At 44.0% G+C, this 24,401-nt stretch overlaps 1 pseudogene; it reads right to left on the reverse strand.

Annotated features, from left to right (window-relative positions):
• The window catches only part of LOC119253530 (E3 ubiquitin-protein ligase TRIM38-like), a 165,806-nt pseudogene that overhangs the window by 59,488 nt on the left and 81,917 nt on the right, over positions 1 to 24,401 (reverse strand).

Raw genomic sequence — 24,401 nt, forward strand, 5'->3', positions numbered from 1 at the left:
ATCAACACCCTAATCAGAATCATTTCCTCTTGCTTCAAAGCCAGCAGACTTAAGATTGTCCTTCAGACAGAGCCTGACAGGACGCCTCCACCATCCTTCCTCCCAGGGCCCTCAGATTGCTGCCCTGCAGCGGCACTCTGACTGCTTGCCCACGTCACCCATTTTCAGCAGGAAAACTTGCCCTGAGTCCCAGGGCAAGTTAGGGTTAAGTAGGCAGCTTCAGGACAGTGTAGGCAGGGACTTTAGGAGAGTTAAAGAGGCTTCTGAGGAATGACAGTAAATTCTGGGTGCTAACCCACACATACACCATAGGAAGTCAGAAAATCAAGGGGGACAAAACATAAATGGTACACTGGCAGTGCCTGGTGACTGATTGAAGTTTCTCTTATACACACTGGAACCCGGCGCGTATTGCCAACCAGCTTCATATATGGATGTCACAAATGGAAGCTCCGGGGCGTCACTAGCAATGTGGCCTCAGAACAACATTCAAACCCCAGCACCAGGAGGGAAACCTCACCAATCAATTTTCGATCTAAAGGCAGCCTTTAAAGGCAGTGCTGGATTGGGTTTGTCTCTTACTCAAGAATTATTTGTTAACGTCTCCAGTGAGACACGCCTTGGTAACACTGGACTTTTCGGGCCCCTCCCTCAAGTTATGTTGGTCTAATCCTAGGACGCTCAAGCATTACTATAGATGGCATATTTGTCCTCCCAGGTGTGGTGGACTCAGATTACACAGGAGAAATTAAGGTTATGCTTATGGCCCATAAATACGTCGTTATCTCTCCTTATACTGGTATTGCAGAGTTGTTACTTTTACTACTTTAACGACAGTTGTTACCTTTACCCCAACCTCACAATCTCAATAAAGAGCCGTTGAGGGTTCGGCCGCTCTGGAAATCAAGCCTTCTGGGCAACTGCTATTACAAATACCCGACCTTCTTTAACTGCCTCTATTTCGGGTAAATCATTTACTGGCCTTATTGACAGAGGAGCCGATGTCTCAATACCAGCAAAAAGGGACTGGTCCCCTACTTGGCAAATCTATTCCACAACTGAATCCCTACCAGGAATAGGCGGCTCCTCCTCTCCACACCAGAGCTCCCACTCACAATGTTTTGATCCAGATGGAAGAGTGGCTTACTTTCCCCCTTTTGTTCTTCCCATTCCTACGACTCTATGGGTAGTAGGAATGGGAATGGGAATGGGAGAATGAACAACAATATCGTCCGTCACATTTTTAGCTACGGCCACTGCTATTCCTCCACTCAAAATTAAATGGAAATCAGGTCCCCAGTTTGGATGGAGCAGTGGCCCTAAAGGGGACAAATTGGCTCAAGTCGGCTTATTAATCAATGAACAATTACATTTAGGTCATATTGGACCCTCGACCAGTCCATGGAACCCCCACACTCTGTATTCCAAAAAAAAAATCAGGGAAATGGCGACTTATCCAGGATTTATGGACAGTTAATGCTCAAATGCAGCCAATGGGAGCACTTCAACCAGGCCTTCATAATCCAGCTATGATCCCCTCGACTTTTCATCTCCTGGTTGTGGACTTAAAAGATTGTTTCTTCACAATTCCTTTACACCCAGATGATAAGTAAAAATTTGCCTTCTTAGTTCCTGAGATTAATAATGGTCAACCCTTACAACATTTTCAATGATGTTTTTTACCTCAAGAAATGATGAATAGCCCTACCGTGTGTCAGCTATTTGTGGACACCGCCCTACTCCAGTTGGTACTCAGTTTCCCCCTTGCTTGATATACCACTACATGGATGATATCTTGCTAGTAGCACCCTCTACAGGTCTGTTCAAAAGTTTTAATGACCCATCTAAAACTTACAGACATGGTGGTGGCACCTGATAAGATTCAGTATACTAACCCTTATTCTTATTTAGGATTTAGGATGCTACATTCTCAAGGAATTCCTAAGACTCCTACTTTACATTTATCTGACTCCGTCACATTAACAACTTTACAACAATTTTTAGGACACATTAATTGGCTGCATCCAGTTCTTGGAATTCCCACTCATGCTCTTTCTGAGCTCTTTGCTCTTTAAAAGGTGATCCAGCCTGGCCTCTCCTCACTCGCTCACTAAGAAAGCAAAGCGACAATTATCATTTCTTAACAACCGCCTTCGCTCTTCTTGTTTGGACAGGTGCGACCCTAAAATCTCTCTCTCACTACTTATTTTAAATACCCCCATTCTCCTACAGGAATTACTGGACAATTGACCTCACCCTTCCACATTATCTAACGGCTTTTTCTTCCCTCCCAGCCTAAAAATCGTCTATCTACTTATTTTTCTCAAAGATGTTCCTTGTTACAAAAAGGTCATTCTCATTGTCAGTACTTATCTGGTTTTGATCCTGGCTCTATTAACACAGACCTCTCCAAGCAGGAAACAGAATGGCTCCTTCACTCAGTAGGAGTCAAATTGCCTTCCAGGATTATGTTGAATCATTCTTTTATTCAAACTCCCCCGACCATGAAGGCATCAATCCCTACAACTTCCCCCTATTCATTCTTCCAATATTGTTAATTCTCCCATTCCCAAGCTCTTACTATCTTCATAGAAGGTTCCTCCACTACAGGCTGTGGAGTCATGGTCTGGTGCACAGAGTTGGATGTGATGTGGCAAACTGCTTATACTACATATTATCCTTCAGACCAACGTGCTGAACTAGCAGCTGTTATTTTGGCTCTTTCCTCATTTCCTTCATGGTCACTTAATATTATTTCTGACTCACTATGTGTTACCGCCCTAACACAAGACATCTCTTCTGCCCTACTTAACACTAACATTCATGAAGCCCTATTATCGGCTTTCATTTTTTACAAACACCTAATCCTAACTGGTTAGGCCCAGCTCTTTTAATCTCATGGGAAGAGGGTATGTGGCGGTTATGTCTCCACAAGTTATTGTTCAGTGGATTCTGGCTCAGTGTGTTAAACCTAACATGAGTTGACACAACTCCATGAACAATCTCATCCCAAAGATGCAGAACATGAGACTGAACTCTCCATTGATCGACAACCACTCTTCAAGAAGAAAAGGCAAAACTCCTCATTCTCCAGCCATAATGTGGGGAGACAGCAAGCGCCTTGCATCATCAGCAGAGACACTACTGGCTCAGCAGTGAGTGCCTACCACATCCACTAATCACTTTGTGGCCTTCATATCCTGTCTCTCGGCTAATAGTAACTTGGACGTTCCTGCTATCATCGGATGCAAGTTAGAAGACACAAGCAACAATGATGACTCTTCGCCTGACCTATCGCTTGCCTAGACCTCCACCCCTTTTTCCCTTCCTCCTACCTCTCCTCTTTTTAATTTAAGCAAAAAGGGGACATGTGGGTCTGCTACACCTAAGCAGCCTATTTGACCACCATTTTCTCACCTATAATTCTAAATCCTAAGCAAGGTCAAAATGATAAAACAAGAGCACAAAGCTGGATCATGCTGGGAAGGCTATGCATCACGAGGTATGACGGGGAACAACCGGGGGCTGATGACCAATGTGGGTAATGTCCGGGGGGCTGAGGGCCAATGCATAACACATACTCCCAACTTATACATCACAAGGTATGACCAGAGGGCTCAGGGGGCCCAGGGTGCCAAGGACGATGTATCACAAAGGACCCCAGAAGCTGATCAGTTGAATGCCTTGTTGATAAGATTAAAACCATGGCTGGGGATTAGGGTGTGATCTCAATGACAATACTGAGTCATCAAGTAGATAAGAAGTGCCTGGAGGGCAGACTCACAATCCCTAATCTTCTACACTCTTCCCCTTTCTTTAATCTCCTTCCCCTTAATCTCCTTTTTTCTCCTCCTTCTTACAACCGGATACTGTGTGTCAATAAAAAGGCCAGGATCTTGCTCTATAGCAGCATCCTGCATTGTGTAGCTTGCTCCATGATTTCTGTTTTTTGTCAGTGTGGTCTTACCCAACACAATATGTACCCTAATTGTTTGGGGCTCAGATTTTGGAGAGAGATCTCCTCCGGGCTGCTCGTGTGAAGCCTGCCAGCATAAATAAAAACCTTCTCTCCTTCTCACTGAGTGCCACCTGCTGCCCTTATGACAATTTGCCAGAACTGTTCAGGCGTAAAATAACAGGAAACTCTGACACGTGTTACAACATGGATGAGCCAGGGAGACCCTACGGTTGGATACAAAAGGACAATAATTTCATGGTTGTTTTTAACACAGTCAGCTTACAAACAGAGTGGAGTTGTGGCTCCACAGTGTAAAGCTGATGCCAGTAATGACCATGTGTAAGATGGAGAGCAGGTACATTTGTGATTTGTTTAACACTCTCCTCTATGCCCCCATCATACACACACAGAAAGCATGTTCAGCTATGAAGACACTCTTCACAGGAGTCCTTTGAGGTGGAGGAATGTCCGAAGTTTACTGCTTCTGAGTCAATCAGCCCTTAGTGTGGGAGAGGTTTCATATTCTCTCTATATAGTCACCAGAATAATTTTCTTCTTCATTAAAGATACAAGAGAACAAAGTACAGATGCTAAATAATTTCATTGTGTAATTAGGGCCAAGGTCAAACACTTGGTAAACCCAACACACTAAACAACATCACCTTTGTTCCTCTGCCCACCTGGCACCAACCAGGTACAGAGCACTGGTGAGGGGAGCAGCGGGTGTGACAGGAGAGGTCTGCTGTGCCACGTGGGAATCTCCCTGGCTGGCCAGGAATGGAACCCGCACTGCAATGGTTATAGACAGCTTCACAGCACTGCACTCAATCCGCTGCACCACCAGGGAGGCCCTGTCAAGGAAGGCTTTTTATGAGCATCACCTGCAAGGCTGGTAGGTCATAGTTACCAACAAGAAGCATCCACTCAGTGAGTCCACTATTCATTCGTGAGTTTACAACCAGAAGATACCAAACCATCTACATGGGACTTGCTTTAATTAGGCAGATACGGAACTGCAGTTTCCATGGCTACATTATCAGCTCACGCAGTGTGGCCAGGACTGAAATATTCTGGTCAAGGTCACTGATCAGGATGAACTGGAACATTTGTGGAGGAGGAGAGAGCAGCTCGAACACTGGCACTGACGTGGTTTCCTTCATGTCTGTAAAAATGGAGGTTCTACCTGGTACCCAACACCCTAAAATGAGGGACATGTGACTGTCCTTTGAGTGTGAACTTTAAACACCAACACACAAGAGATTAGTGCAGAGGCTGGAAGACACCCTATGAGAGGAGGATGACTAAATAGTATGGAGCACTAAATGCCAACTGAGGGATGACCTCAATCTTTGGAAAAGACTGGATTCTCTTCCTAGGAGAGGGGCAGCTATGGAAAGTCTTAAACACCCCGAGTATGCATGAGTTGCAGCAGCTCTGGCCTCATTGCCAGCCTCATGAGCGGCAGTGACCATTCTGTTGTCACTGCTAGCAAAGAATGGTTAGAGGAACATGGGGGAGGCAGTGTGGGGGGCAAATGTGAACCCTGCACGGTGGTGAATGAACGTGTCAAAGTGGTATGTTTGAGATCTTCAAGTCATGAAATTATTTAACATTTCAGTCTTGAAACTGAGGTGCTTATAATGTGAAACCCAGTCTAGGATGTTCTATGTGAGAAAGATCAAATTCTGTCTCTAGGGGCTGAGGTGCTGGCCATCCTAACCAATCACTATTGTAAGGCTGAAAAGACACAGAGAAATTTTCATAGACACTAGGGACAAAAAAATAAGGCATATTCTTTGGCTGTCATCTATTTCTCATGGGCTGGTAAGATTAAACCATCAAGTTCATGCTCTGCCCAACCATGCCCTCTGTGAATGCTCCAGGATGGAAAAGACTCAAGTTCTTACCTCCCATTCTCTTGTTTGTTCTTTTGAGGTCAACTTCAGACTCTTTTTTTAATTTTTTAAAATGTTTCATTTATTTATGCATACAAAACTGGGCACAGGCCAGAGGTGCGGTGGGTGAGAGGATTCACCAGAGACAGAGTGGGGAGCAGAGCAGGCAGATCTTCTGAAATACACTGCTGTGGGGAGCAGCGGACAAGACAGGAGAGATCTGCCTTGTCATGTGGGTAGCCTACTCTGGCTGGCTAGGGGATCGAACTTGTGCTGCAGAGGCTGTGGATAGCTTCATAGTGCTATGCTTAATAATGCTCACTTATGCCACCAGGGAGGCCCCAACTTCCGACTCTTATACTGGTCTTCCAGTTTCCTCAGTGTTGTCACAGCTTCCTGGAGATTTTTCTGATCAAAATTGGGAGAAGAAGAAAACATTGTTAAGATATCAAATTCATCAGGTCCCTGAGAGGAATCCTGCCTTCCAAGAGACCAGAATGACATGAAATATTGTTGAATCCTTACACTTTCAGTATAAGTGCCCGAAGACTCTATGCAGTGATACAGGTGACCGCTTATTCCCAGGGCACATGGCAGGATGGCTGCCATCACGTCTGCTCTGTGATGCCCAAGGGCTATGACTATCAGCTCATGAGCCTCATCTGCTGACCCTCAGGCCGAGCTATATGGACCTAAACAGCCTTGCAGGAACACTGCACACAGAACAAGACAGTAACCATCTAAAAGAAGTCTTTCTCCACCTCCTCTATTTGGAAAGTTGTCTGTGTCCATCAGGACTCTCTTCCAGGAAGCTCCCAGGATTCACTCCCAAATTTGCCGGGCCCAAATCCACAGGAAGGAACTCCAGGGAGTTCTCTTTGCTGATTGATTTAGCCTAGCCCACTGCAGGAGAAATTAAATCTGGTGGTCTCTGTGCCTATTTTGAGAATCTGTCACATGTCCTTGCAATTCACGGTTTATGCAGTTGTATACGCATGTGAAAATAAAACAGGCCGGTGTGCTTTGGAGAAGTGTATTCTACAGCAGGGAGCATCACAGGAAGAGTGAATAGGGACAAAACTCTCACCATCCTATGAAAGTCCATATGGACTGTGGGGATGTGTTTTGGGGAACTACCATGAACTAATTTCAGAAGAATGAGGTTGAACATTTTATTTCCACATCACAATCTTGGGAGTCAGCTTAAATAAGCTTAGATCTGGGAGTTCAGCCTGAGAGAAGGTGCGGCTACAGGAGTCCAGGCCCTCACTCACCTCAAGCACAGACACATATCGTTGGCAAAGACATGGTAGTGTCCTCTGTGCTGGGGTTCATGCACAGCAATGAGAAATGAGCTTCCCAATGTTCTCACAGAATAGGCGGAGCCGTTCTCCCTGTTTCTCATGAAAATTCTGATGGTCTAATCCCTTGCGAGCTGCAGTGCCTTCTTCTTCTAAATTCTGGGTTCTTAACTCACTCAAAGGACAGTTGGAGGACGATCTCCTCTGACATGGTCTCTTCCTCGCTGGTTGTCCCCCTGATGTCCCTGGTTTCTCCTCTGATGTCCCTGGTTGTTCCCCTGATGTATTGGCTGTGGGGGCTGAGGCCCTGGCTCTTCCTGAAATGCTCCAAATCATAGATAGAGGCAGAGATGAAGTAGACACAATTCTTCACAGTGAAGGACACACCTGGGCCTTTTTTGCCTCCACAATAACTATTTAATTGATCAGTTTATTTGTAACAATTGCATAGTAAGAAATGTCTTAATAATGAGGGCTTGTAAAAGATAAAATATTCATAGGGGTGACATAAGCTTATTTCAGAAATACACTGAACCATAATGTAAAGTCTTGTGTAAAAGGTAAGAGTAGATAAATTAACTCTGAAATCTGAACACAAGTTACATCAATTCCTGCTTTTCCCTTCCACGTGTCTTTATTGGATCAAACTCAGAGATACTCTTTTTAAATTGCTGGTGCTATGCACCAGTCGGGACAGGGTTGAGGAATCACTTACAGGTTCATAATCCCTTATCTGAAACCCTTGGGGTCAAATATAAAAATTCAGAATATTGTTGAGGTTAAAATGACATAACGTACAGATGCTCTAAATTATGTGCCCACCCCAGCAAGGTCTTCCATAGCCTTGAATTAATATGTTGATGCTTTAGCACCAAGTAGAACTAACAAAGATGGTAAGGAGAGTCAGATGAGTGCAATTCAGGGGGGACCACAATGGAGGGCCACTCGAGGGTGTTTGCATGATCTCTGCCTCCTCATTTTCCCAGGTATGTAAAACTCCCTCCATTTGCTATGGGCATAACCTGAGAATTTGCCTCTGAGCAACAGCAAAAATAATGGGATGTACCACTATGGTCATATTTCCTTACATAGGACCCCATATTACAGTTGACTTAATTTAAACACTATCTATGCAAATGGCCAACAGGTATATGAAAAAATGTTCAACATCACTTGTCATCAGGGAAATGCAAATCAAAACTACCATGAGATACCATCTCACACCAGTGAGAATGGCACATATTAAGAAAACGAGCAACAACAAATGTTGGCGAGGGTGTGGAGAAAAAGGAACTCTCCTGCACTGCTGGTGGGAGTGCAAACTGGTCCAACCACTATGGAGAGCTGTGTGGAGATTTCTGGACCTACTAAACATAGAGCTTCCATATGATCCAGCAATTCCACTCCTAGATATTTACCCAAAGGACACAGAAACATCAATTCCAAAGAACACCTGCACCCCTATGTTTATAGCAGCACTGTTTACAATAGCTAAGCTTTGGAAACCACCCAAATGCCCAAAAATAGATGACTGGATCAAGAAGATGTGGTACATATATACCATGGAATATTACTCAGCGTTCAAAAAAGATAAACACATGCAATTTGCAGCAACATGGATGGTGCTGGAAGGGATCATGCTCAGCGAAATAAGCCAAAAAGAAAAAGAAAAATACCGGATGGTCTCACTCATAGCAGGAATCTAGAAAACTTAAATAAGGGACCAGGAAAATGAATATAAGAAAGTGAAAATCAAAATCAACAAAAAACTATGAACCAGAGACACTTTTTGGGGGGTGGGGGGCGGGAGGGGAAGGATTGGGGTCAGAATGGGGCGTTTGCAATTGTATGGGGGAATATAAAAATAAAATTTAATATTTAAAAAAAAAAAGGGGAATACAATTGTATGGGGAATATAAAAATAAAATTTATTAAAAAAAAAAAAATGGCAATCCCTATCACAACTGGCCACTAAAATTTGTTATTAAAAGGTGACAAAATTTAAATTTCAGTTCTTCAGTCCCACTAGCTCTGTTTCCATTGCTTCATGTCAGCCTGTCAACACGGCTACATCACACCCCGGACACAGAACATTTTATATTGTGGAAAATCTTGCCAGCCAGGTGCTCAAGAGACAGAAGCAAGGCAGACTCCTGACAAAAGCTGCAACCAGAGAGAACACAGTGAGGGAGAGTGAGACTCCTTCACACTGGAGTGAACGTCCAGAGAATCAGCGCCTGAACTGCTTCTATGTGAGCAGTACGGCCAAGTAGGACGGCAGTCTATGAGGGATTCCAATGAGACAAATTTCATCTGATTCTGAGGAACTCCGTACTCCCAGGTCTCCACCCCAACTCACAAAGGATGAAGAAAACAATGTCATAAAGTGGACGGTCATAAACTCAACAAGGCCACCAGAAGCAGTTTTTCTGCCTGTCATTCTCAGCAATGGGAGAGAAAGAGAACTGGAGAGAGCGGGAAGACGAGGGCAGATCCCCGGAATCAAGCTCCAGGACATCCAGGACAAGTCACTTCTGAACTAAGACTCGCCCCCACAGCAAGTCCGGGGAGGGGAATCCAGGGTTTGCAGGACCCAGGCGTGGGGAGGTGGGAAGCACTGGGGGAGGTCAGGTCTGTGTGGAACACTAGGTTCTGGACCCCTAGATTCTCACAATGAGTATCTGAGAGCCAGACAGGGGAGGAGGAGCAGGAGCAGAAGGGGTTGTTCCCTCAGCCCCTGTCATTGTAGGGGCTGCTCAGGGAACCTTGTATAGTTTCCCCCTTCCCACTGCTGGGTAGCTTTGGGGAGACATTGGAATGGGGGAACTTTAACAAGCTTTTTTGAAGTGACGGTGCTCTGAATTAAAAACTGGATTCAACCCTCAAAAGTCGAACAATTCTTTACAGGCATAGAGAATTTTTTTCTAGAGACTTTGATTCCTTCTCTCTGCCCCCGGGCACTGTGCCCCTGCAGAGGAGGATCTCCCTCCTCTGACCCCAGGGTGCGGTGATGGGCTCTCACTCACCTTATGTCCTAGATCTCCCGAGGTGGAGCAGGTCTGTGAAAGGAAAGAGACAAGGGGAAAGGGATAACAAGCAAGTCCTGACAGCTTTTAGATTCCCGGCCTCCCTCACTGCCACCCATCTAATACACAGACACACACGCTCATTGCACACCTGCACACACTGAGACACACACAGACATAACAGCTATTACCTCATGAACTTGGGCCTGGATTTAGTCACTACCTTTGCCACTCAGTCCCACATGCACTGCCAGCCAGTCCCTTTGTCGCCACTGCTACTTGCTGCTGTGACGAGGAAGTCAACAAACTGCAAATTTATAAATGTAATCAACATGGGGTCAGAGTCCTGGCCCTGGGGAGGAACTTTGTGACGCTGCCCATATGCTTTTGTACCTAGCGTGCCCTCAAAGGGAGGGGCCACCAAAGTAATAACTCCATGGCTTTGCAGCAATAGAAAGAAGTGCTGAAATAATGACTCAGGAATCTCTTCTGTGATGCAATGCTAGAGAATTAATGAACAAAATCAGTGCTGGACTACGTTACTAAATAACTTTTATTTTATTTTTATATATTTTTACATCATTTTTCATTGATACACAATGTATGCATTTTAATTTTGGTTATAGTCTCATAAAATCCCCACTTGCCTTATTTTGACCCTAATCCCTCCTGCTCCCACCCACCGTAGTATGTCTCTGGCTTATAGTTGCTTGCTGATTTTGATTTTTACTTAATATAATTAGTCATTTTCCTGGTCCATTATTAGGTTTTCTAAATTCCTGCTATGAGTGAGGCCATCCTGTATGAATACCTGATTTCTTTAAAAAGATTTATTTATTTATGCATAAGATAATTGGGGTACAGGCAAGAGGTGTGGGGGGTGAGAGGACTCACCAGAGATAGAGTGGGGAACAAAACAGGCAGACTGACAGAAATACACTGCTGAAGGGAGCAGTGGGAGAGTCAGGAGAGGTCTGCTGTGCCATGTGGGTATCTCCCTGGCCAGGCATCGAACTCATGCTTCAAATTGTTAAAAGTTACAATAATGTGCAGTTCATATATAAAGTCAGTGTTCACTGACATTGAAGTCTTCTGTTTCATCTCACACAAAGTGGTTAATGAGGTAGAGATAACAGGTGCAACCACTCAGGAAAATAGTATAGTTCCTACTATCAGCTGCACCACCAGCAACAAAAGGTCTCCCACTCATGAGGCTGGGTTGTAAGAAAGTGAAGATCAGGATAGACCCAGTTTTACCACTTGGACAGATGGATTATGCTGAGCTGAAGGTAGTTGGGAAAACGTATGTTGGTTTTGGCTGGTTTTGTGTTTGATTTTTGATTTTGCATTATTGGTAAGTTTGTCCAAAAATCCATCTGAAGTGAAAGAGACCCAGGAGAGTCAAAGCTATCTTCACAAAGTAGATCAAAGTTGCAAGACTTACCTTTTTCCATTTTCAGAAAACACAACAGCACTATGAAGTCAGGAATGTGAGGTGTTACTGTAAGGACAGACATACATAGCAATGAAATATGACAGAGTCCAGAATAAATCCACACATTGAGAGTCAATGAATTTTGACAAGGTTTCCAAGACAATCCAATGACTAAAGAAGATTAATGCTGCCAAAAGCAGTAACAACACAAATGTCCATCCACTGGTGAATGGGCACATGCAATGTGTGAAATCCACACAATGGGATATTACTCATCCATGAGAAAGAATAAAATAATGATTCATGCTCCAACATGGAGGAGAATTGAGAACATTATTCTACTTGAAAGAAGGCACATTTAGTATGATCCTTTTTGTTAAATGCTTAAAATAGAGAATCTCAGAGAGAAAATATCTTAGTGCTCGTCAGAGTTTGACTGATGAGGGCAGGGAATTCCTTGCTTAGGGAAATGAATGTGTGTTTGAGGAGATGAAAATGTTTTGGAATTTAAACAGTGGTAATGACTTCAACCACCATAGCATTATGAAGCACTGGATTTTATTTGACAAAATATATCCTGACAAAAAATTTCATTCCTAGGATAGAGTGTCCATTAAGCAAGGAAGTAAGAGAGTATGAGACAGGAATCAATTAAAAAGACAAGAATCAATCAATCAAAATTGACAAGGGTCAACATACCTGCTATAAAGAAAGATCTACAGGTAGTTATTATAACAGATTTACATATATTCAAAAATGTGTAGACACCTCAACGAGTTTTTTAAATTTCCAAGTTAAATTCCTATCAGTGGAAACTACGGCACAGGAAATAAAGTTACAGGAAGGGAATTAATGACTGATGAGATATTGCAAAACAATTTCTAATTTTCCCTCTATTTTTCATTAGTGTTTGCAAAGGATTATTAGTTTTTAATTTCCTTATCTGAATGATTATCACTTTTTTTTTTGTTATTTAGAATCTAAATGCTGATGGGAACAGCATTTCCTGTGAGCACTTTATACGTGCCCTGCCCAAAGGAGGGAGATCATCCCTAACTGGGAAGGCCACACTTGTCTAAGTGAGACCTGCAGGACACCTAGAGGGGCGATGAGCTCGGGGAGATTCCGAGTGGGTCCAGAGCGGGAAGGTGGGGTCTCTCACTCTCCAGTGCTCTGAGACTCCAGAAGTGGGTCCGGATGCTGGGCCTCTGGGAATAACAAACAACACTGGGGTTTCCTGTGTAGCGGAGACAAGAAAGTCTTTTCCTTTACTCATCATAGGCTCTGCAGGAAGGGCCTTATAAGGTCAACTAATAAAAGAGAGATGAGGGAATAAGTGTTTGGAAATGTGCTGTGATGTAAGGGTTCAACAGGCACACAATAGTCTTTTGTGCTAAAGTTACAGATGCACATGTGTACAGGGGAAGCTTTCTTCTCCCTGCCCCTGCTCAGATGAGCGCCCTTGGATGACAAGTCCCAGCAGCCCCCGAACCGGACTTCCTAACAAGAGGCACTACTGGGAACGAGGGGGCTGAGTGACCCCCGGGTCTATATCACACAGAAGCAGGTGGCCCCTCTCCCTCTTTCTTCTACCGCTTCAACTTGCCCCATGGACTTGGACGGGAGGTGCCTGGAAGAAACATCTGGGTCATTTTCACTGCTAAGGCTGCTCTTCCTCCTTGGCAGATGCAATGGCAGTCATTATCTTTTCTTTTTTGAAGATTTATATATTTATACAAAAGCTGGGGTACAGGCCAGATGTGCGGGAGGGTGAGAGGATTCACCAGAGACAGAGTGGGGAACAGAACAGGCAGACTAACGAAATACCCTGCTGAGGAGAGCAGCGGGTGAGACAGGAGAGGTCTGTTCACCATGTGGGTTGCTACGAGGCCAGTGGGGATCTATCCAGCCCTGCAGAGGCTGCAACAGCTTCACAGTATGACACTCAACTATGTCACCAGGAAGGCCCCAATCCTTTGTTCTTACTTAGTATTTGTCATTTTCCATACGTCCACAATTAGAAGATTCACACTCAATATTTTTAGCAATTCTTTTGGCTGTAAAATCAGAATGAACCTGAATTGTTTTGGTGGCCATATTCATCCTGCATTGCTATAAAGATATTTTTCCCTTAAAACAGCTCACAGGTTGGTGGTTCAGGTGTGTGTAGTTCACATCTGCTAGGTCATCTACTCAGGTCTTACAGAGTGTAATGAATGTGTGGCTGGGCTGTGTTTGCATCTGGAGGCTGGACTACTTGTACAACCTGTTCATTTCTGTGGTCATATGTCTTTAAGTCATCTGAAGGACAGTCTCTAGAGCAAGGCAGGTAGCAAAATGGAGTCTTGCGTAATCACAAATAGGTACAGGCCTTATAGCTGGTCATTTTAAACAAATTGGTGAGAGGCAATTTTCAGGTCCTGCCCACGCTCAAGTAGAAGGAATTTTGTAATAGTGCAAATTCCAGAGAAGGGGTCATGCAAGGCCACCCATGATCTGTTTGGTGACAGAAGCCAAACCTGAATTGATTGCACTGGTGTGATGCTCTTTAAAGTATGTATTTATCCAACTTTGTTACTTTTTTAAAGATCTATTAATTTATGCATATAAGAACTGGGGCACAGGCCAGAGGTGTTGGGGGGGAGAGAGTGGGGAACAGAAGAGGCAGACTCACTGAAATACACTGCTGAGGGGAGCAGTGGGCGAGAGAGGAGAGGTCTGCTGTGCCATGTAGGTTGGCTCCCTGGCCAACCAGGGATGGAACTCTTGCTGCAGAGGCTGAGGATAGCTTCACAGTGCTGTTCTTAACCTCTTGTGCCCTGAGGGAGGCCCAGGAGTCATTTATTTTCTATTTAGTTGCTTCTGCAGGGACTTTCCCATATCTACTCATTATCATTTATAAGCATTTTGATTGCAGAATCTTAGTATTTTATGGTGTTTTCATTATTGTATTACACTGAATTGCATTCAAATAAATGGTCTGTGTAATATAGATCTACAGAAATATGTTCACTCTTTCATTCTGACTAGTCTTATTTATGACTACATAGTCCATGTAGAAAATGTGATGTGAACTGCATTTTCTCTACTTATTAAATGCTGGTCTTGTTATTTGTCTATTAAATTGGTCTGTTTGAACTGTCCAAGTCTTCCCCACTTTAGTGACCTTTTTGGCCAGCCTCATCTGTGAGTTATGGAAGGAAGAATGTTGAATGTTTCAGGATGATTGGAGAGTTTCCCTTTTGCCTTGCTTATGGTGATATTTGGCATGGTTTTATTTGAGGTTATATAGTGCATGCATGTGGGAATTGTGAAATTTTCCTAGTGAAATGTATATTAATTAATTAGGTATCTCTGTTATCCCTTAATGATACTTTAATAGTACTTCATACATGTAGCATCTATGTAACTATATAATCTATACTTCATGTCTCAAGTTAAAGTTTCACTATAAACAACAGGTAGTTATAAAAGTCCAGTGGATCTTTCCCCTTTCAGTATAATTTACTTTCAAATTTGATCTGTCCTCTATGGTTATTTCGGATTGTTCATGTAACATGAATTGAAAATCTCACTTCTAGAAGTGAGGAAGATAAGGGCTGATTGAAGAGAGTTGCATGAAGGGTTATTTCCAATGGTGACAACAAGAGTGATGAATGGGGATGATCCAGGACTAGGAGGTGGTAGGGCCATGTCCACCTGGCCTACGTGGCAGGTGGAGGAACTGTGAGGACAGCGTTATGAATAGCCATAGGTGATGGAGACTTGCCACTCAGGCAGTGGAGAGGGACCTGGGTCCTGATGACTCCTAGTTCTGCGTCTTCTGCTCCCTGGTCTCCAGTGCTTCCTGTTGACTGAAGCCAACACAAGTCAGTGGGGCAGGAGCATGGTCAGTGGGTTCACAGTTGTCAGCCTCAGGTCTCAGCCTTGAGGCGGCTGATGGTGTATAACTCAGTAATATTTTGGAACTTCACTTCTTGCTACAACATCCGATTATCATTGTTGCTTTGTAATTACACTCCTGACCAGCATCACACTTAAGGAATTACACTCCTTTGGCCTCCCTGGTGGCACAAGGGGTTAAGAAGCAACCTATAAGCTGTCTGCAGCCACTGCAGCAGGAGTGTGATCCTGGCCAGGGAGAAACCCACATGGCACAGCAGACCTCTCCTCTCCAAATTCATTCTTTTGCTTGCGGATATGCTGTTGTGCACTATCAGTTGTTAGAACAACCAGTCTAGCCTACTGCTCCCCTCAGCAGTGTATTTCAGTCATTCTGCATGTTCTTCTCCCCACTCTGTCTCTGGTGAATTCTCTCATCCCCCAATACCTCTGGCCTGTTCCCCAGTTCTTGTATGCATAAATAAATAAATCTTTAAAAAAAAAAAGCAAATTACACTCCTGGCCAGCATCACACTTAAAAATATCAATATATTTTTTTATTACTTATGCTAGTCAGATCATTTTGATGTACATTATTCCAGCATAAATTATATTACTTTTTACTAATTCCTGGGACCATATGGACTATCATCTGCAGAAACATAAAAGACTTCACACCTAAATTCATGGGACTGACAGGTGCTCTGAGGACTGAATAGAATATTGGGATCTGAGGTAACTGTTTCAAAAACAAAATATGGCAGGACCTATGTTATTTTTATTTCTGAGAATCAGTGTTGCTGTAGGTGGTGCTACCCATGCTGTCTCTTTACAAGGTCCAGGCTTTGGGGGAGACTCCCAAGAAGAGGGGAGTTTTGCACTTCCCAGAAGATCTGAATAAGAGTTTCCATGGCAATGCCTGCTAATACTCTCCTGTTTGTTCTTGGTTAATGCATAAGTAAATTGGTTATAAATTGACTTGTGAAAAACTAATTCAGACCTAGGCATTAATTGGCCTATTGTTGTTATGCTTGAATCATTACTAAAGAAAGTAAAATTGCTAAAAGTATAGCCAGGAAAGAAATGTTTTGGCCCTGAGGACTATGAAGAACAAGCTGCCTTGAACCAGCTGTGCTTGGAAATCATAGCCTAACCCAGGAGATACGTGCTTGCTGAAGCAGTACATTTCCTGGTGTATGCAAAAGGTCAGCAGTTCGCAGGCTGTGTGGAGGTTAGGTATTTCTAGTTAAGAGTTAGACCTCAGTAAAATTAAAAATAAATTCGATGAGTTACTTTAGGCCACTTTGAAGTAACTGATAAATTAGCTAAGTTAATCGAGTGCTAGGGAGATAGGTTGATTTTAGTAACAGGATATAGGCTAGGACTCTCACGCCCACTCCGAAATTAGGAAAGTTTAATGGGATGATTAATTGTTACCATATTGTGTTGTCTTAGATAACTGACCATGCTGGGAAATGAGTTGCACCAAGAAAAACTAATTATCCCTGATGTTTTTCTTAAGGTGATCAAAGAAGTGCCCTGTTGGTATGAGACCAAGACGGACTCTATTATGTTCATGAGGAAACATGTAATGATTGTCTTTGTTTTGCTTCAATGCTTGTGATGATGTAATCTCACCGCTTGCCTTAATGTAAAAATAAAGACCCGTTGAGACACTCAGCAGGAGATACTTGCACTAGAGAAAGAGTGTCTGCCTCATCCCCCTCCCCTCAGCCCTCAGTTTTGCCCACTATTTCTTCTCCTTTCAGGGACTCCTGACATGACATTCTGCTGGAGTGGATCTCCAGCACAGTGTGAAAGGTTATCCAAAAAATGGGATTAACTTTTTTGCTTCAATATTCCATGATTCTTGGTGGCCCCACACAGGGGATAAGGGTTGCAGAGAGGACAATATCCAGTCTGGTTAGTCAGTCCTTGCCTTCTCTGAGGGACTGAGTTGGTGATGGTGACAGTGATGGAGAGGATAGTACTTGCATTTAATTCTTACATAGCAAATACCAGGAATTTCTCCAAGTAGTAGGGTGCATTAGCTACCAATCCTCCCCACCATTACTGTGGCAGGTGTGATGATTCCTACTATAGCATGCAGAGTCTCAGAAAGTGTTTCAAAGAGCTGGAAGAAGTAGGCAGCACCTGAATCCAGGAAGGTTGTACTTGAAGTGCACTGTCTTCTCAGCAAATAAAATGTGCCTTTCTCTGTTATTAGTTAGTGTGACTCTGGATCCACACAAAGCTCATCATGAACGAATTCTGTCTGAGGATCAGAGACATGTGACCCATGGAGGCAGCCAGAAGGAGTATTTCAGTTCTACAAGATTCTGTTCCTTACCCTGTGTCCTGGCTGTGAGAGCTTCACCTCAGGAAGACATTACTTTGAAGTGGATGTGGAAGAAGGATCTGGGTGGGACTTAGGAGTTCGTCTGGAAACGTGCAGAGGGACAGGGACCTGACCCCAGAGCCTCAGTCTGGCTTCTGGGCCATCAGACTCTGCCAGGAGAATGACTACAAGGCCCTTACCTCTCCCACAAATCCTCTTCCGTTGAGGGAGCAGCCCCTGCTGGCGGAGTTTTTCCTCTTCTCTGATACTCTTAGGCCTTATTTCCATGCTAAACATTCTTCTCCTTTGTTCCTCCCTCCACTGCTGAAGTCAGTCTAAAATTGTCTTAATTAACAATTGTAGAAATAGAATGTCAGTCCTAATAGGACAGGACTTGGTCAGTTTGTCATCTGCTGTTTCCCTTTACCTGGACCAGCGCTGAGTTCTCAGTGGACACTCAGTGAGTGTGCCATGACTGCTGGACACAGCCACTGTGCAGACAGCACAGAAGATCAGCCTGACCTGCGGGAAGTGAGAGAACAGCAAAGTCATCCCTGTGCTCTCCCCCGTCACTGGGTCAGATCTCTGACCTGCCGGGGTCCTGGTGTGACACTGGGTGTCTGGCCTCTTCCATTTCATGCCAGGGTTTCACGCTTCATCAATGTTATAGTTTGGGTCAGTATTTGCTTCTGTTTCTAGACAAACCATCCCACTGTATGGATGTCACACATTGTGTGTGCCCGTTTATCAAGGATGGACATTGTTCTGTCCACTTTGGGGCTAGTTCAAACGATGCCACTGTGAACAGTGTTGTACAAGATTTTCTGTGATTATGGTCAAATTTGGAGTTTTGTGACTAGAGGTAGAATTGCCAATTCCTGTGGTAACTTGTTCAACTTTTTAAGGAACTGTTTTCCAGAGAAGCTACAACATTGTAAATGCTCACAAGTCACATGTGCTATTGCAGTTTTCCCACCTTATATTGTGGTTATTTGTAAATGTGGCTATGCTAATGGATATTAAGTGCTATCTCATTGAGATTTTGTTATTTTCTGGCTTTTACATTTTCCTAATGACTGTGATGGTGACAGCTTCATGTATTTACTGGCTATTTGTGTCTTTTGGGAATAATCTCTATTCACATGCTTGGCCCATTTTAGTTGGGTTATTTGTATTTAGGTTTGTAAAAACGTTTTTTTATTTTTTTAATAAATTTTATTTTTATATTCTCCATACAATTGCAACCCCTTATTTTGACCCCAATCCCTCCCCTCCCCACCCCACTCCCCATAGAGTGTCTCTGGTTCATAGTTGTTTGTTGATTTGATTTTCACTTTCTTATAGTTATTCATTTTCCTGGTCCCTTATTTAAGTTTTCTACATTCCTGCTATGAGTGAGACCATCCGGTATTTTTCTTTTTCTTTTTGGCTTATTTCGCTGAGCATGATCCCTTCCAGCGCCATCCATGTTGCTACAAATTGCATGTGTTTTATCTTTTTTGAATGCTGAGTAATATTCCATGGTGTATATGTACCACATCTTCTTGATCCAGTCATGTATTGTTGGGCATTTGGGTGGTTTCCAAAGCTTAGCTATTGTAAATAGTGCTGCTATAAACATAGGGATGCAGGTGCTCTTTGGAATTGATGTTTCTGTGTCCTTTGGGTAAATACCTAGGAGTGGAATTGCTGGATCCTATGGAAGCTTTATGTTTAGTAGGTCCAGAAATCTCCACACAGCTCTCCATAGTGGTTGGACCAGTTTGCACTCCCACCAACAACAGTGCAGGAGAGTTCCTTTTTCTCCACAAGCTCACCAACATTTGTTGTTGCCAGTTCTCACTGGTGTAAGATGGTATCTTAATGGTAGTTTTGATTTGCATTTCCCTGATGTAAAAATGTTTTTTAAAAGATTTATTTATGCATATAGGAACTGGGACTGGCCAGTGGTGCAGGAGGTGAGAGGATTCACTAGAGACAGAGTGGGGAACAGAACAGGCAGACTGATGAAATGCACTGCTGAGGGGAACAGGGGGCAAGACAGGAGATGTCTGCTGCGTCATGTCAGTAGCTCTCTGGCCAGCTGGAGTTGGAACTCCAGCTGCAGTCACTATGGACAGCTTCATAACACTGTGCTTAACCCTTATACCACCAGGGAGCCCTGTAAAAGTTTTACATGCTAATTACAGTTCTAGGTATGTCCCTTATCACCTCTGTAATTCAGAATCTTTCTGTCATTCTCTGAGCTGTCCTTTCACATTCTGAATGGAGTCCAGTGAAGCTCAAGAACCTTCAGTGTTGTTGCTATTCATCCAGGTATTTCTACTTTTATTCCTTGTGTTTTGCTGCCATGCAAATAACTGCTGCCTTTGGTGAGCCCAATGTAACAAGAGTTTTCCCTGTGCTTCTCTCAAAAGGTGTTAACCATTTCTGTTACTACATTTAGATCTGTGGTTCATTTTGAGTGCTGTATATGATGTAATGCAAGTCTCCACTTTCATTCTTTTGCTTGCAGATATGCTGTTGTGCCACCCTCAGTAGTTAGAACAAGTAAGTAATTTCCGTCTTACTGTATTGTCATTGGTTATTGTAGCTAAAAGATTTCTTGAATGTGTTAGTCTTTTAAAAGGACTGACGTTTGTTGACATTGATTTTCTGTTCTTCATGAACCCCCATCTCATGGCCATTGGTGTCCTTCTGTTTGCTTTGGTTTTCATTTGCTCTTTCTGCCTTGAACAAGAAGGTGAAGTTAGTGATTTAAGAGCTTTTGACTATGATAGTGGCTTTTACATCTGTCATCTCCTAGGCCCTGCTGTTACGGCAGCCCCTAAAGTTTGGAGTGTTGATTTTCATTTTCACTCATTCAAAGCCTCCATATTTTTCTAACTTTCTTGTCATGTTCTCTTTCATCCATTGATAATTTAGAGTGTGCTCTTTATTTTTCACCCTGTGCTCTTCTTACGTGAATGTCATTCTAGGTAAGAAGGTATATTTGATGGTATCCCACATGTCTCTGAAGCACAATTCATTTCTCTTTACATTTTTCTCATTTTGTTTCCTCAGACTGGGAGGACCATACTCTTCTGCCTGCTCAATTAGGTTTTGAGGCCAATAGAAAATTTTTATTCATTCTGTCATGTTTTAAACTTCAGAAATTGTATTAAGGAGGATTATATTAACACACAGGGTACACGGGGCTAGGGCCTGTCACATAGTTGGTGTTCAATAAATTCCCAGCTGTTCCTGGGCCACTGAAGGAAAATTACCATGTGTCAGCTCATCGCACGTCGGAGCAAGCTCCAACTGAAAGGGCCATCTATGCTGAGAGACAGAGAGAGGACGGAGAGAGAGAGAATGCACAGTTACAAAGGATGCTAAGATTTCTACTGCGGAAGTCCTTTGTGATACCATCATTCTGAATTATCAGACTCCTCCCGACCTGTATTGTTTACACCCATCATCCTGGGCTCTCTCTTCCTGCCTCTAATTCTTGCCTCTTTCTCCCCCGTAGTAATCATTAGTTTGCCATCATTTTTGTTTTTTTGCTTGTTTGTTTTAATTTTATTTCATATATTTTTACATCATTATTCATTTTTGTAAAATGTATACACTTTATGTTGTTACCGTCCTCATAAAATTCCCAGCACCTTGTTTTGATCCTACTCTCTTCTCCCTGCTGTCATCACTTTTGTAATATGATCTCCTCAAACCTCCTCAAGGCTACTTTCCCAGTCCCAGCTCTTTTTCCCAATTTTATTTTTTCAAAGGGTAAGAAACAGTTCTTGGGAAATCTGTCCCTTCCAGAGATTCTGGTAATTTCTGGAACCAGTTCGAGTCTAATCTGTGGGCACACAACACAAACACACACAACAAACACAGCCAGTCAGCACACCACAGAGAATCCATCACACTGCTACAAAGTCCTTCCAACAAAGTGCACAAAACCGAGAACATCTAAAACACAGACAAACATGGGTTTTGCTTGGTAACAATCATACATACCACATGACATTACACACACACAAGCTGTGTCACTTACATGCAACACACACTATCACACCCTCAATTGTCCCCAACCACAACACATCACCCAGTCTGCATGCACGTCATCAATACTGCTGAGTGCAGCGTGGAAAATCTCTTATTTCACAGCTCTGTGCTGAAGCTACTAGATACTGGGGATTCATCAGTGAAAGATGCCAGCACAAACCCATGATCTTGTGGGACTTGCATGCTCATGAGGAAGGCAGGAAGTAAGCAAGATAAATAAATATTCAGTGATCAGTGTAATGGAAACAAAATAGCCTGGGAGTAGGTTTGCACCTGGGAAGGGGATGAATTTTAAATAGGAAGTCACACTAGTCCTGGTTGAGGGGAGTGCTGAAGGATTTGAGGAAAAAACACCTTAGGGATGTGGGGTGATGATTCCCCACAAAGTTATCACTAGGACTACAGGCCTATTAAGGGACTCCAGTGATCTCTCCCATACCAATTCTTTGAGATCTAACAAACTAGACTCCCCATTAAGAGGTAAGCACCCCCAGGTGCTGCCCCACTGTTCGGCTAGTTGTCTCACCACATCACACACATCGCCTGAAGCACTGGACTCTTCCCACTTAGGGGACATATCTCTGAGGGCTCTACTGCATCCATGCCCTCTCAGCTTTGACCACTGCATGATCCCCTCCTTCACACAGCAGGTGCCGGGGGCGCAGAGGTCACAAGACAGACGCTGTCATGAGCTTGTCTTTCTCTGGCTCTGCTGTGTGTGGGTGGTTGATCCCCTTTGGGTTCCCTCATCTCCTTTCCTGGTCCTCTAACAAGACAACTCGGGATGAGCTGTGCCCAGTGCAGAGTCTCATCCACGACAGTGACAGTGGAGGCAGATGCCAGGAGTCATCATGGGAACAGGGACCTCTGTCTGTGAATCTGATGCCTCAAGAGGGGCCTCTCCCTTCCCATGTGAGGCCAGCCTCACATGCTCTGTCAGGTCATGATCACATTTTAATTTGTCCCCTCTGTTTTTGCTCTGAAGGAAGGGTGCTGTTCCTACCAGGTCCTCCAGTCAGGATTCCTGAGTGTAAAACTTATGGCATTTTAAGAAGTCTCCCCTTTCATCTATCTGGACCTGCCCCACATCAGTTTCATTTCTGAGTTGACTCTAGTCAGAGGAACTTACCTTCCAGGAATTTGGACATGGAGGTGCAGAGTGACTAGCAGCGATTTTGTGACTGACTGTCGTGTGTGGAGGAATGCAAAATCCAGGCCAAGGTTGCTCTGGGTGGATTGATTTCTCTCTCTGTGAGTGTGTGTGTGTGTGTGTGTGTGTGTGTGTGTGGTGGGTGGTGGGTGGCAATAAGGAGCACGCCAACTGTGCAAATAATCAGGACTTTGCTTTCTATCTCTCTCCCTCTGCTTTCTCTTTGGAGACTTCATGCCACATCAGAGATCAGGGTGTGAGGTGACTGAAGGGCAGGCACTTGGGGTTCAGAGGAAGGGCATCCCAGGAGCACAACCCCAGGCATAAGGAAGGCTGGTGCAGCCCTTGGGAGAAATCACCTCCGTGGGAGAGCAGTCTGCAGAGACGTGCTCTGGCTCCGAGGGCTAGTCCTGAAAATAGGGGGAAATAATCTATCCAGTTCCTTGGGTTGGATCTGCTTTTAGTCCAGGCCCTGTGAGTGCAACGGAAAGGTCTCTACTTCCTCCCTCAGCACCTCCCCACACACTCCAGCAAGGGGAGGGCAGCAGGGCTGGGAGCCTGAGCAGCTGCAGCTGTGGGGAAGGGCAGACCCTCTGCTCTGGTTCTGCTCCTCTGTCTCCAGCTCTCAGTCCTCACTGGTGGACAGTGGGGGTCCAGGACAGGAACCCACAATGGACAGGCCTTGTCCTCTGCTTCCTGCCTCCACAGGCCTGGTTCTGCAAATTCTCTCTGCCTCAGGCACCCAACCTTGCCCTGGGAAACCTGTCCTCCCTGGACGGAGACTGTCACCTGCCTTGTGCCCAGGGACTCTGCTCTCAGCACCAACTCCTTCTCTACCACCCTCTCCAGCTCTCCTGCCTCAGTGTGGGCTCCATGAAAACTGGATTAAGCTTTCTTTGAGCTTTGTGGGTCCAGACAACCATATATGGGGGTGTGAGGAAAGTCAAGTGTCCCTGACCCCATGCACTCTTCTCCCAAAGCATTCCCTCTGTTGCTGCAGGACAAAGAAGTAACTCAGAACTTGGGGCTGACTCCTCCCAAGTTCCTTTGATACAGAGAGACTATCTCTCTCCCTCCCTGACTTCTCTTCTCTCCTACAACTGTTGCTAGCAAACCTGTCTGCTTCTCTCTCTCTCCTAGTACCTGGTAAGAACACTTTCTGCCATGAGGAATGTTCTTTACTTGGATTATCTCAGACCATTGGCAGGTATGTCTCCAGAGAGAAGACTTCAACACTGTGCAGGCTCAGAGGCTCAGGTGAGGTTTAATCCTTCACACAGAAAATCCTGTCTGATTCATCTCTGCCTACAGATACTCAGTAGAACTTTCAGGAAGAGCATGGCCTTAGTCCCAGCAATCGGGAAGA

The sequence above is a fragment of the Talpa occidentalis genome, unplaced genomic scaffold, assembly GCF_014898055.3.
Source record: "Talpa occidentalis isolate TD23 unplaced genomic scaffold, MPIMG_talOcc4v2.1 talOcc4.2, whole genome shotgun sequence".
Lineage (NCBI taxonomy): Eukaryota > Metazoa > Chordata > Mammalia > Eulipotyphla > Talpidae > Talpa > Talpa occidentalis.